The sequence below is a fragment of the Zingiber officinale genome, chromosome 5B, assembly GCF_018446385.1.
Source record: "Zingiber officinale cultivar Zhangliang chromosome 5B, Zo_v1.1, whole genome shotgun sequence".
NCBI lineage: Eukaryota > Viridiplantae > Streptophyta > Magnoliopsida > Zingiberales > Zingiberaceae > Zingiber > Zingiber officinale.
In genome coordinates, this window is record NC_055995.1 from 8,998,998 (window position 1) to 9,011,893 (window position 12,896).

The window sequence follows — 12,896 nt, forward strand, 5'->3', positions numbered from 1 at the left end:
ATGTGGCTCCGCTGTTGACTATATGAAGACTCTGCGTTATCCTGTAAAACCAGGAGCGTTAGGCCACGAAAGGGATCCCCGGTGTAAGCCCTCCGACACTCTAGTCAGTGATCAGTGTATGAGGGGAAGAACAGTACAAACAACTGTAGCCATGAGCGTGTCGAAATATGAAGCATCGCATATCTCCGCCGGTAGATGGAGACCCTCTTTTATAGTGTCACTATTGTGCTTATGCATACATCTCAAAGCATATATATGTTTTCCAAAGTATTCATAAGAAAGGACAGATCATAAAGCATCTCTGACATTTTTCCTTAAACAATCGTGAAAATCTCTGTGGTGTGACGGGCTAGAAGTTTTTAAAGTATGATTTGACTGCGGGATATTCTTTGTCCTCTGCAACATAAAATTTCAAAAGAATACAACATGGTATGTATGTGGGGCCCACATTAGGCTGGTCGGCGTCGCTTGAGGGACGGCCGCCCATTCGGCCTCAAGCTCGCCTTTAACGACTCGGCCTTCACTCGGCTCTGTATTTTACTAAGGAGAAATAATGGGTCCTATCGCCACTTATGTCCGATCGGATAGGGCGACGAGCCGGATAGTGCTTAGCTTCAGACCTTGTCTGCAAGTTACGAAAGACGGCTGATCGGCCAAAGTCCCTGATCGACTGAGATAGTCAGTAGTGTTACTAGATACCTAAGTCGAGATAGGAGATCCGTCCAAGCGGGAGGCCTGAGCAGGCACTCACGCCGTACCAACCATATGGCCAGCTTGGACTCACCCTAATAATATTGATATCTTTAATTTCTTGACTTTGACAGTCACCATGCCGGTCTTTCCCTTTTGACCGATCCTTAGGGTCTAACTTTATCACCATATCAGTGGCCCTTAATCAAAAATCAATGATGGCAACTTGATGTTGAAGACATAAGTTGTGTTCTAGTCACCCTTACTTTCATAACGAGAATCACATTAAAATCAAACACTGTTGGATAATCCAATGCAATGAGCGGTCATGCTGACTGTGTTTCTACTTTTGATAAAGAATTATTCACTATCGGATAGATCCAAATAAAATTTAAGTAGTTTTTGATTATTTATTAAAAAAATAAATCCAAATAAAGGCTTTTTTTTTTCCTAGGGCCTTAAAAAACATTGAGACTACCTGATTTAATCCTCAGAGGAATAAATCCATGAAAATCGATCCTCTATGTACCAACTCGATTACATCATGCGGCGAGCAAATTAAGGTTACGTGGTAAAAGATGAATATACTCACTCCTAGTACTCCTGTCAATCCATCCCAGGGTCAACACGGAGGAGATAAATCACGAGCGGTTACTAGCCTTTAGAATAATGACTAGCACATAAGGGAAGCATTTACCTCGGCTTTACCGAGATTCGAACCCTAGATCTTATGGTGACAACTCTTCATACGCTAGCCACTAAACCATCCCGATGAGACTAAGGGGGCGTTTGGTTCTCTCCTACTAATCGGAATGGGAATGGGTATCATAGTATTATAGAATGGGAATGGATATAAGCTTGGGTATCATTCTTAAAAATGATGTTTGGTTAGTTAAATATTTTCAATCAGAATGAACTTAAATTTCCTTTTTTACCTTTGTAGGAAAATAAGAGAAAAAATTAGATGGGAGAGAAAGTTGAATGTGAGAGAAACATATGATGAGAGAAAATGATGAGAGAAAAAGTGTATTGGGAAAAATAAAGAGAGAGAAAGTATGATCAAAGAAAATGAGGAGAGAGTGCATGATAAGAGAGATTGAAAAGAGAAAAAGTATGATGAGAGAGAAAGTATGCTGAGAGAGAAAAAGTGATGGGAAAAATAAAGAGAGAAAGTATTATGAGAGAAAATGAAAGAGTGAGGAGAGAGAAAGTATGATGAGAGAGAAAGTGGGTTGAGAGAGAAAGAGTCATAGAAAAAAATAAAGAGAGAGAAAGTATGATGAGAGAAAATGAGAGACTGGGGAGAGAGAAAGTATGCTGAGAGAGAAAGAGTGATGGAAAAAATGAAGAGAAAAAGTATTATGAGAGAAAATGAAAAAGTGAGGAGAGAGAAAGTACGATGAGAGAGAAAGTGGGTTGAGAGAGAAAGAATGATGGGAAAAATGAAGAGAGAGAAAGTGTGATGAGAGAAAATGTGAGACTGGGAGAGAGAAAATATAATGAGAGAGAAAGTGTACTGAGAGAAAAAATGTGATTAGAGAAAATAAAGAGAGAATAAAGATAGAGAAAGTGTGATGGTAGAAAATGAGGAGAGAGAGTATGCTAAGAAAGATTGAGGAGAAAGAAAGTATGATGAGAGAGAACGTGCGATGAGAGAGAAAGTATGATGAAAAAATAAGTAGAAAGCGTGTAATGGAAAAGAAAGTGTGATAGAAGAGAATGAAGAGAGAAAATAAGGAAAGAGAATATATGATGGGAGAGAATATAGAGAGAGAAAGTATCTTGAAAGAAAAAATGTGATAATAAAATAAAGAGAGAGAAAATATGATGAAAGAGAGTGTGCGAAATTTAAAAAAAAAATAAACAAATATACTAAGGATATTTTTGTCTAAAACTTAATTCACATTTCTATTTATCAAAATCCAAGAGGGGGTGAATTTCATCCATACCCAAATTTTTGAATTTCATTCCAAAATCTTAATTCCATTCTTATTAACCAAATACATTTCTTCATTCCTAAACCCATAAACCAAACGCCACTTAAATAAATAAAAAAAGTGAGCACATCCACATGAGGTGCATAAACAGCTACCAATACCAATGGAAAACCTCATAAGATTTTGCTCAAAGCTATCGAACGTAAAGGCACGTTTGAAAAGAAAATTGTTTAACATGTTGAACTTGACCATCCAATATCATACCTTTTGGATGCATCTTACTATAGATGGGACATGACCAAAAAATCTTGGAGTTGACTTCAACATTTAAATAGGTTGCTATTGCATTATTGTTATTTTGCGATTGAACAACAATTAAATAGGTACGCTAAAGAGGAAACTAACCAAATACCCAAGGCAACATGCCTTTACTTTTATGAAAAGAAATTAAGTTATTACCAAAGCTAATTTGCACAAATGATTCCACCGAAAGCTAGCCCATGCAACATCTGAAGGGTAATCAAATTTTTTGACTCTATACAACCTCCTAAAACAAGGTATAATAGAAATCTAGCAGATTGAAGCTGTCTCTACCACTGAGACTCTTTTCAAATCTTCCTCGCCAAGAAGAGGGACGACTATCACCTTTTCGATTGTAAAACCAGCATTGTTGCAGGAGGTTTCCAGAATTTGAGCTTGAACAGGTCCTTCGGAACAGAAAGCAACGGCCGCTCCTCCACTGCCAGTAAACTTACAAGCTGCCCCAACGCTCCTAGCCACCTCAATCATCTTAATGTTGAAAGAACGGAGGGCATCGTCTCTGAATATGTGCCTGTTACAAAGAACAATCAAAAAGAAGAGGCAAGACATGGTCAAATGCAATATTCATTATAATTATTATTTTTAATCGCAGTAGTGCATATGATTTAAATAGGCTTTTGCAGGTTCTCACCATTCACTTTTGAGTAAAGATTTTATGTTCATTTGATCCATATTCTGCGTACATAATTTACAAATAAAAAAAAAACTGCAGAGCAAGAATTGATAAAATGTTCTTAAAACATTGCATACCTCCGAAGATCAAGTTGTGGTTTATTTAAGGACACAAGCTCAGTGTAATCTTTTCAAGTATTACTCTATGACCCTCTAAGGTGAGGTTCGCTACTTCCATGGAGGATCACCATTTAGCCACCTTTGCCGGACAGAATTGTGCACCTAGGTTGTTGAAGGATAATCACTTTTATATACAGTAACATTTTAGCAATCAAACTGAGTATTATGGCATTATTTCTTCAACAAATGGCAACTTCAGTATGAGTGAAGTTAACTTGGCTTTCACAATGTTAATAAAACCTTGAAAAATTAAATTGTTTGACGATAAGCTCATGAGTGACGAAAGAGAAATGAATGCATAACATCCATAGTAAAAGAGAATAATAAACAAACACCCCTGCAAAGAAATAAGATCCCCATGCAAACTACATACAATGACCAAAATATCAACGCTTGTGAAATTAGTGATTGGAAAATCTAATATAACATGGTAAAGAAACTTAACTTTTAAATTCATTTTTAAAAAAATAAAAGGCATGTAAAAATCAGTTCAGCATGTGGTTAGTTCTTGAATTTAGTAGTTATTTATTTTTTGTGTTTATCTTATTATCATTCTTCATATTGCTTGAGTTACTCAATTTTCCGTGTTGACTTTCTTCCTTTGTCATTTTAGGACTATCAAAAGTTAAATTTAAATTTGAGTAGCTTAAGATCTGACAGTGCTTCAAGGACACTTCGCAGTGTGTTCGGACATTTCAAACTTTTTGATTTTCTAATACCTATAGTTGAAGTTCTTTGTATGTTGTCCATGTCATCTTTTACTTGTTGCTAGTAGCATAAGAAACTTTATATATAATTTTTATGTTCTGATCAACGACTCCTCTCTAGCAAACACATCACAAGGTGAGCCTTTGGTTCCTCTAAATCTTCTTCCAGTCTTATTCATCATGTCTTCTCTTTGAATGAAATTGGGAAAAATCAACTATATGCACTAGCTTAATTGAACAGTTGCACCTTCATCTTACTGTGGGACTGGCAATGAGGGGCGCTTGGGTGAGTGAAATCACGTTTTTTCTTCATTAATTGAACAGGTTGCAAATTGCACTTGCATAGGAATGAGTAACTATAAATTTCAATTGAATTTATGGGAGAAATCAAATGTGAACCTTAGTAATTTATTTCCTTTCTTTGCAACCAAGTTTTCTTTGCATAAATAAAAAAAAAATAAATAAAAAAAAAAGACCAGCTTATAGCAATGTATGGAGCATGTTTAATTAGAAAGACCAACCTTCCCACGGTCACTTGGATTCTCAGCAGATATAAGATAGAGGGAAGGAAGAAGACCCATATCCATTGGGGAGTATAGACCGTCCCAAGTTTGTCCATATGTTCCTTGCTGAAGTCCTGCCAATTAGCCAATTAAGTTTAATGATTAAAGATATGCAAAGAAAATCAGAGGTGTCCAAAAGCATGCTCATGTGACATCCAAAATGCCAAAAAATGTAGAGAAAAAACATGTGTGAATATTATTTGTTAATATTATTAATAAATAATATGCACTATTATTAACGATGACTACACCAAAAAAAAAAAAAAGAAGCTCCTATATATGCAGTACCATATAAGACAAGACCTCCATAGGCCGGTGCAACCCAATCTTGAAGCCCAGCAACTATGCCAAGTTCCTTCTCAGCATTGAGAATTAAGTCAGGCTGGATTTCTACTTTTCAAGGAGACAATTGAAGGCAGCACAAACAATTGCACTTGAACCTGAAAGCCCAGTCTGAAAAGACAAAAAAAAATGAGACTTCTTTGAATTTAACAATACACTACCGCCAGTATTTGTTAGTTTCAAATTAGGAAACCACATTAATTTCAGATTTCATAGGTTGAAACTAATACAAAGATCATGGACACACTTTTTTTGGATCAGATTTATGAAAATTGAACATGTGGACAGAAAATATACAATGCCCACGATTTCTAGAAAGGGAGCCAACAAGTATGCTACCATGTCACCCATAAAATAGGAAGAGAAAAGGCATGCTTAGGTGACTAATATCCTGGTTTCTCTACAGAATGGAAGAATAAAGCAAGAAAATACCCAAACATAATCATGTTTGGAATCAAATCTTGTTGGAAAAGACTTTAAATTTCATATTGAACTCGTTTGGATGAAAGCAAAAGACGTGAGCATTTGAATTGCAGTTCTTATATTTGGAATAGTATGTTATTGTCATAGAGTTCACAAGTCCTAAGAATTTTAAACAAACCCAAACAAATTTTGATTAAGACACTAGATTTTTAACTTTCCTTTTTGTTCAAAGCAAGATAAAAGGACAAGAGTAGTGTATTCATATATAAACTGCAAGAAAAAAGAATACTAGGAATCCAAATATTTTGAAAGATTTAGAATTCCTTTATGCATGGCCGACAAAAAAATCATACAGATGGATAACACAACACCTATTATACCTGACGGGGGATATTGGTATCATAAGATAGAGTGAAACTTCCTTCTTTTAGCTTTAATATTTTGATCAGAGCAGTAGTTGTAGAAAATTTTGCAAGTAGCGATGAGCAATCTCACCCGGCCATAGTAGCCTTCACTTTGCAAACAATTCACCTGCAAGGGGGCTTTGACCGCTATTCATGATAATAATAAATTTAGATGCATGCATAAACAAGGCTCTGATTGAAGAAACCCAAAATTACACAACCTCATGAAATTGCGAAGACAACATAGAAAATGCTCTCACTTACAAAGTGTGTTAAGATCAAGGAGGATAAAAAGAAAGTTCATTTTTGTAGAAGAAAAAAAAACAAACTAAATGCACTCAGTAGAAAAAGGCATCCTAAAAACTCAAGAATTCCAGCAACAATATCACAAAAGAGTCATTGTTCCAAAAGCTGAAGACCATACAGTTTACAAAAGGTAGGATTTTTTTTAGAATTTACGAAAAGGATGGTGACAGAATATTCAAGAAAGAGATTAATCTAGAAAGCAATTCTGCACGTTTGTTTATCTGACAGAGCCTTGCAAATTAACTTAAAGTCCGTATATTATTTGGGCAGGATAAGAGAGGAATTCCCAGAACAGTCAGCAGTCTTTCTCAAACCATGAAATTGATTAGGAAAGAAAGGAGGGAGAAAGGATGGTACCAGATGTTGAATGGAAGAGAATGATACAAGATCGTGGAAAGGATGAGGGTGGATAACGAGATCTTGGGAGGGTTCGAGGCGGACAGTGGCAGAGAAGTTGGCAATGGATAAGGAAATGGTGCGGCTGAAGTAGATGTCACTGTGGTTCCAGGAGGCCAATACATGCATACATCCGGCATTATAAGACCTCCGCCATCACATCGCCTTTCAAGTTCTATCGCTGCCACCAATCGACGTCACAGTCACCGGCCCTAGTGCAACTGATACCATGTGCCAAGCACTATATAACTGTCGACATATCATCATCACATGCCGTTTTTAGGGCTTTCTTTCAGAGCCTTTTTGATTGAAACGAACTGTTTTACCTGTACGATGAAATAAACAAGCAATTCTTCTAAAACTTCATGATCACCAGACTGTGAACAAGTCTCCGTTGCATCTTTGTAAAGTTTGTCTTTCTTGGGCAACGCAATGGATTGCTTCCACCTTGCAGCTTTCTTATAGATATAAGCAGCAATTCTTTGCATCTCAAGAAGCTCAAATTTTTCAATCTAGATTTGGAAAAGACAATTTTAAGGAGAACATCCATGGTTATAGATGGTTGGCAACAACAATTTACCCTTTGTGCAAGGCCAATCTGATCAAAATTGTCGCAAGTCAATTGATTCGCATAATCTGTCAGTCTTCCTCAACATAAATTTCATTTAAGAACAACAGACACATTGTTACTTTGAACAGCTATCATATATGGCTTGACAAGATGCAAGTGACCAGCCTGAAGAAACAAAGTATTAGAGAAATAACTCCTGTCTAACCTTATTTAAAGATTTTCTAAAAAAAAACCCAGCCTGATTTAAAAGAAAAGAAGTGCACCTACAAAAAATTAGGAAAAATTAAGCACCTTTCGCATGATATCTACAACCCGAGAGTGGTCCACACGCAGTGCCAGCACATGCCAAACATCATTAATAAGGTCAGGATGTTCTTGCAAGTAGAAATGTACAGCCTTGTAATAGAGCTCAACATTTGCAACTTTAACAATAACATCTTTGAACCGCATATGATCCCACGCATCTAGAGAATGATTCATAATAGTTGTGGCTGCATTGTCAAATTCATCATATTGTATATATAAATAGGTTAGCTCTTTCCAGTGCTGTTGCTCATCACAAGCACGGATAAGCTTGGGGATATTCAAACGGGTTGAGAAAAATTGAATGTGCTCCATAAGTTTCTCTGGTCTATATCTAGCATGTAAGGCACCCAATTCTGTAAATATGCCCACGTGTGCATGTTCCATACCAAGTCCACTCTCCATGAGGGAAATTAATTCGTTGAAGCAACCTCTGTTCTGATAATCTTCACTGATCTCTTCCAGGTCATCCACCTAAAAAATACATCAGCTAATAAAGTGAGCTGCCACTTGGAATACAGTAACAACATAATAGCCTAAGAAATGTCATAGAGGGGAGTGTTGATATGAGGAAAGACTAATTGGATAATTATATTTAGACCGCATATTTGCACCAAGTGGAACTCCTCAGCATCAACACAAGCAAAACAAACTTCCCTCCATGGCTTTGAACTATTCGCTTTGTGAGCAGCATCAAGCCATCAACAGCACCCTCGAGCTGTTTCAGCTTCTCTAGTGTACAAGCCAATTTGACCCAGTTGGAAATAAAAGCAAAAATTATCTTAGCAGCTTCATAAAAAGCATCATCGAACAATTTGAAGGTTAGCAACATTTGGCATTAGAATGAACTCCTCAATCTCACCTAGCCTATCAATCTTAGCATAAGCAAATATAAGTTCGCCATCCACTTTTGGTTCTCTAAGTTTCTGCCTGACCATCAGCAGGTACTTCACAAGATCATGATAAACATTGGCATCTTCAGCAGCCCGAATAACATAATGGAATTAGGTTTCATCGTCAGCACGAATGAAAGACTCAATAGCATCACTTACTAAGCTTTCCCATAATTGAGCTTTGGTATCCTGGCTCCATACAACATCATCCTCAACACAGAAAGCAAACTCTACAGCTCTCTCTATGCTTTGGATGTTGTCCAAAAGGACATTGACAGCCAGAACATTTAAATTGAATTATAGAAATCTCAAACTATAGAAACTAATCTCAATGATTATAAATAATCAAGGTACCTGGTTGGGCTCCAAGTTCTATGACGTGTAACTTTGAAGTAATTTGTCCAGCATTACTAGACATTGAGGCAAATGAAATAAGAATGGAGAGATTCTCATTCCCAACCACCTATAGAAAAAAAAAATCATGAAGTCAAGAACAGATAAAAACAATGAAATAAATGAATAGTATCAGAGACCAGTGAAAAGAATATGGAGCAACTGAAAAATAGAAAAATACCTTAAATGTGGTAAATGATGCAGCATGTGCTTCAAGTGCTTGACTACGCTGCTGATCTACAGAATAAAGCTGCATATTTCCTTTCACCAGCTGTGGTTTCTGCAACCAACATTAATTCATTACATAAAGAAAGTGCATTACTGAATCCAAATAATTTTTTCAAAGAGTAAAAGCATTAGTTTACTGGACATTAATTGATGAAGAACAACAAAAAAGTCAAAAAGGACAAAGAAAGAGTAAATCTACAGGATGTCAGAATAAAACAAAGGACAGTGGCAATGCTCTCTGATCGATTACTTTTTCATCATCCTTAAAGAAAGCGAGTGTTTCCAAAATTTAATGAATTAGAGCATAAAAACAGAGGTAATATCAGGCTGCTTGTTTCTATTCAAAAAGAAAAGGTTGAATAACATAAGAGCAACTTGTATTTTTTTTATTATATCCTACCCCATCTTTACTAGGTTTTCCTTTGAACCCAATTTTTAGAGTTAAATGTCCTGCAATAGGTAGATGTTGTATAGATATGAGATCATTATATTTTCTACTCAATTGTAGGAAGCAAATTAAAGATCTTACCCATCATAGAGTGAACCATGAAATTATCAATTATATTACTCTTCTTTTCCTTCTCTCCATTTTCTCTGGTCATTATTTTTTTTATCATCTATTCTCTCATCTCTATGTTACATAACACTTTCTTTAACGGAACCCTATGAAGGAGAATACTATCATAACTGCACAATCTGTAATATCATATTTTGTCTTTAAGTTAAAAGTATCATCCAGTTTCTGTGATGACCAAATAATCAATTGAAATTTTAGTAATTACCAGTGCAATCCCACCTTATAATTGTAAAAGAAAATTTCATATTATCTCCCATACATTAAATTCTTTTTCAAAATGCCCCTGTAGTTCTACTATTGCTCATTTTACACCCCCTACACACTTCTATTTGTTGTCAAAATGCACTCTATAAATTCACTATTATAGTTTTACCTTCCACACTTTTATAGGTGCTGTTGATTCAGCCCCTATTCATATGGTCATTTTTCATACAACAAAGAGGGTCGGTGAGAGTGTCTATGTAGATATAAAATGACAGCAGTGAATTATAGAGATATTTCTGCAATGTATATGAAACTGTGGGAGTAAACCAACAGGAAAAAAATTATAGTGTGCATTCAAAAAAATAAAAAGTACAGGGGTAAAATGAAATTTTCTCTAATTGTAAATAGCATGCTTTTAAAATAATAATGATAATAGTTATATAAGTCAACATGCTATCCCATGTATCCCAGCTTATAATCCTTCAAAATTAACAAAGAAATTCACACACACATGCAGGCAGTTACACACTCATACGAGCACTATAAGAATCACCAACAAGCTTACAAATTAAGAAGTTTCACAAACCACATAAGCATCAGAACGGTCAAAAGGAAGAATACCTCTGGAGCACCAGGAGCAATTCCAATAAGAACCAACCATTTCTCTGAGGGATCACATTTATAGTTAATTATCTGATTTTGTTAAATTAGCTGCCCGATCAAATATCTTAACAGGCTCTGATGCACTCATGATGATAGCTCAAAAATCACCTTCAGGAACTACAATGCAACCCTTTGGTTAACACAAGAAACAAATTAAGTAATCAACAGATAACCTTCTATTGACCAATGATACACAGAAGTTTGTGTAATGAGACCCAACATCGTTGACTTGATCCCTCCAAAAAGCAACCTGAAAAGTTTTTCAAATTAGTAAAGTATTAGCATTGAACACCAGAAACAGAAGAATCAAAAGCCAGATGAAAAAAACTTAATGTTTACCTGTTCAGGCATCTGATGAGATTTGATCTTAGTCTTTGCCTCAATATTGAACACCTGCAAGTGATCCTAAGTGGTTCCAGGAATTTGAGCTGCAAGTTAAACAGATTACATGTTATCAGTCCCAGCCAGAAAAAACACTTGCGGGAGCAGTCTAATGAATGTTTGACAAACTTAGGAGAAGAACCATGTGACATCTATGTTTGAACAAATTAAAACATTAGAAAGTTGACTTTCCAAAGATCTAAAGTATTGTGGCTAACTTAAAAATGTTCATATTACAAATTAAACAAGGAAAAATTAAAAAGAAACTTGTTTGTATCTAATGATGCCAACCCAAAAGAAAAACTTTCACAAGATATATAGCTAGTTAAGGAATATATATAGTTAATAGTTAACACATCCAGCGTCAGTATATGAGAATAGCAGACTCATTGGAAATAGAAATACATTCTTTAATTATTAAACGCCACATTCAAAGCATTTTATGAAGGTTACATAGATTGAAAACTGTTAGCACCGTCAGGATAACATTATTTCTTTTATGCTGAAATGCTAATGTCTTACTACCATATATAAATCACTAGGGTCATTTTACTTCCACAAGATATGAGATATGATATAGAGGCACTATTTAAAGGAAAAAAAAAAGCCACAAATCCATTGAATAAATTTAGAAAGAGATAGAAAGCTTGTTCATAAGTTGAGGTTCAAACGACCAACTGTTAGTTTCTAATTTCAACTAGGGAGTTAACTGAGGTATTCAATCAAGACCCAATCAAAAAGGTACGAAAATTAGCTGGTCGAAAAAATAACAAGGGTTAAGTGATAGCAGATTTTCCTGTCAAAAGTTGCCATATTTTGCCTTGGTAACCGAGCAGATTTAAATGGCTTATTTGGACAACCTATTCAGATTGTACATGAAAAATAGCATTCTAATTAACTCAAATTAGCTGAAACTTCAATTAGATCAAGGGAAATTAGAAACGATAACCACTGAAACTCATTTAGAGAGAACCAAAGGAAAAAGTAGATCATTTCCGACAGCTTAGAGCAGAGTCTAAAATTTTGCTTGTTATTCAATTGTTTACTTAATTAAGTAATTAAAATGGCTTGGAGTACAGATAACAGGTCCAATGAATAAGTTGATACCAAACTAGTTTACAGATTCACTACTCAAGTGATGAAATTGATAGACCTAAAAGCACATAAGAAGAAATCACTCATAAATGATTTGTCAACATAAATACCTTTAAGGGCAAGAATTCTGCTGTCGGGATTCATCAAAGCACTGTCTGCAGTGATAGGTTTCCTCAGAGGTTGCATAGGCATGCTCATGTCAACAATAACAATGTTATTCTGTGGTGGCATTTCCCTGACGCATATGTACTTGTCCGATTCCATTGCAACATGTGCGAACGTGATAAACAAACAATTGATCCCGATGCTTGGAAGCTGATGAACACCAAACACTGAAGAACTCAAGATATATGAATTACAAAATGCATAGAAATTCCAACAGATCAATATCTAGTCCTATTGGATCCGGAAGTGTCTAAGTTATCCTCCACGAATTTGCCAGAAGCATTAACCTAACTTCCCAGATCGGCGACATGGCAGAGAATAAGAGAAGACTCACCGTCAAGACCTCCTGCATCACGATTAGCGCGTTGGCCGCAGCCATCAATATGAATCACCAAGTTAAATTCATCGAAATAACGTCCTCTAACTATCCATTGGATAGTACATGATCAAGTATTTTGACAAGGTAAAAATAAAGCAAGAATATTCTTTTCCAGAACATGTTTACTATAATGTCAACAAAGATTGACCATTAAATGTGTGTT

General features: G+C 35.7%; 2 pseudogenes; both read right to left on the reverse strand.

The window, feature by feature from the left end:
* Positions 1-2,946: 2,946 nt before the first annotated feature.
* LOC121984088 lies at positions 2,947-7,029 on the reverse strand (annotated as a pseudogene).
* LOC121984087 lies at positions 6,208-12,767 on the reverse strand (annotated as a pseudogene).
* Positions 12,768-12,896: the final 129 nt, after the last annotated feature.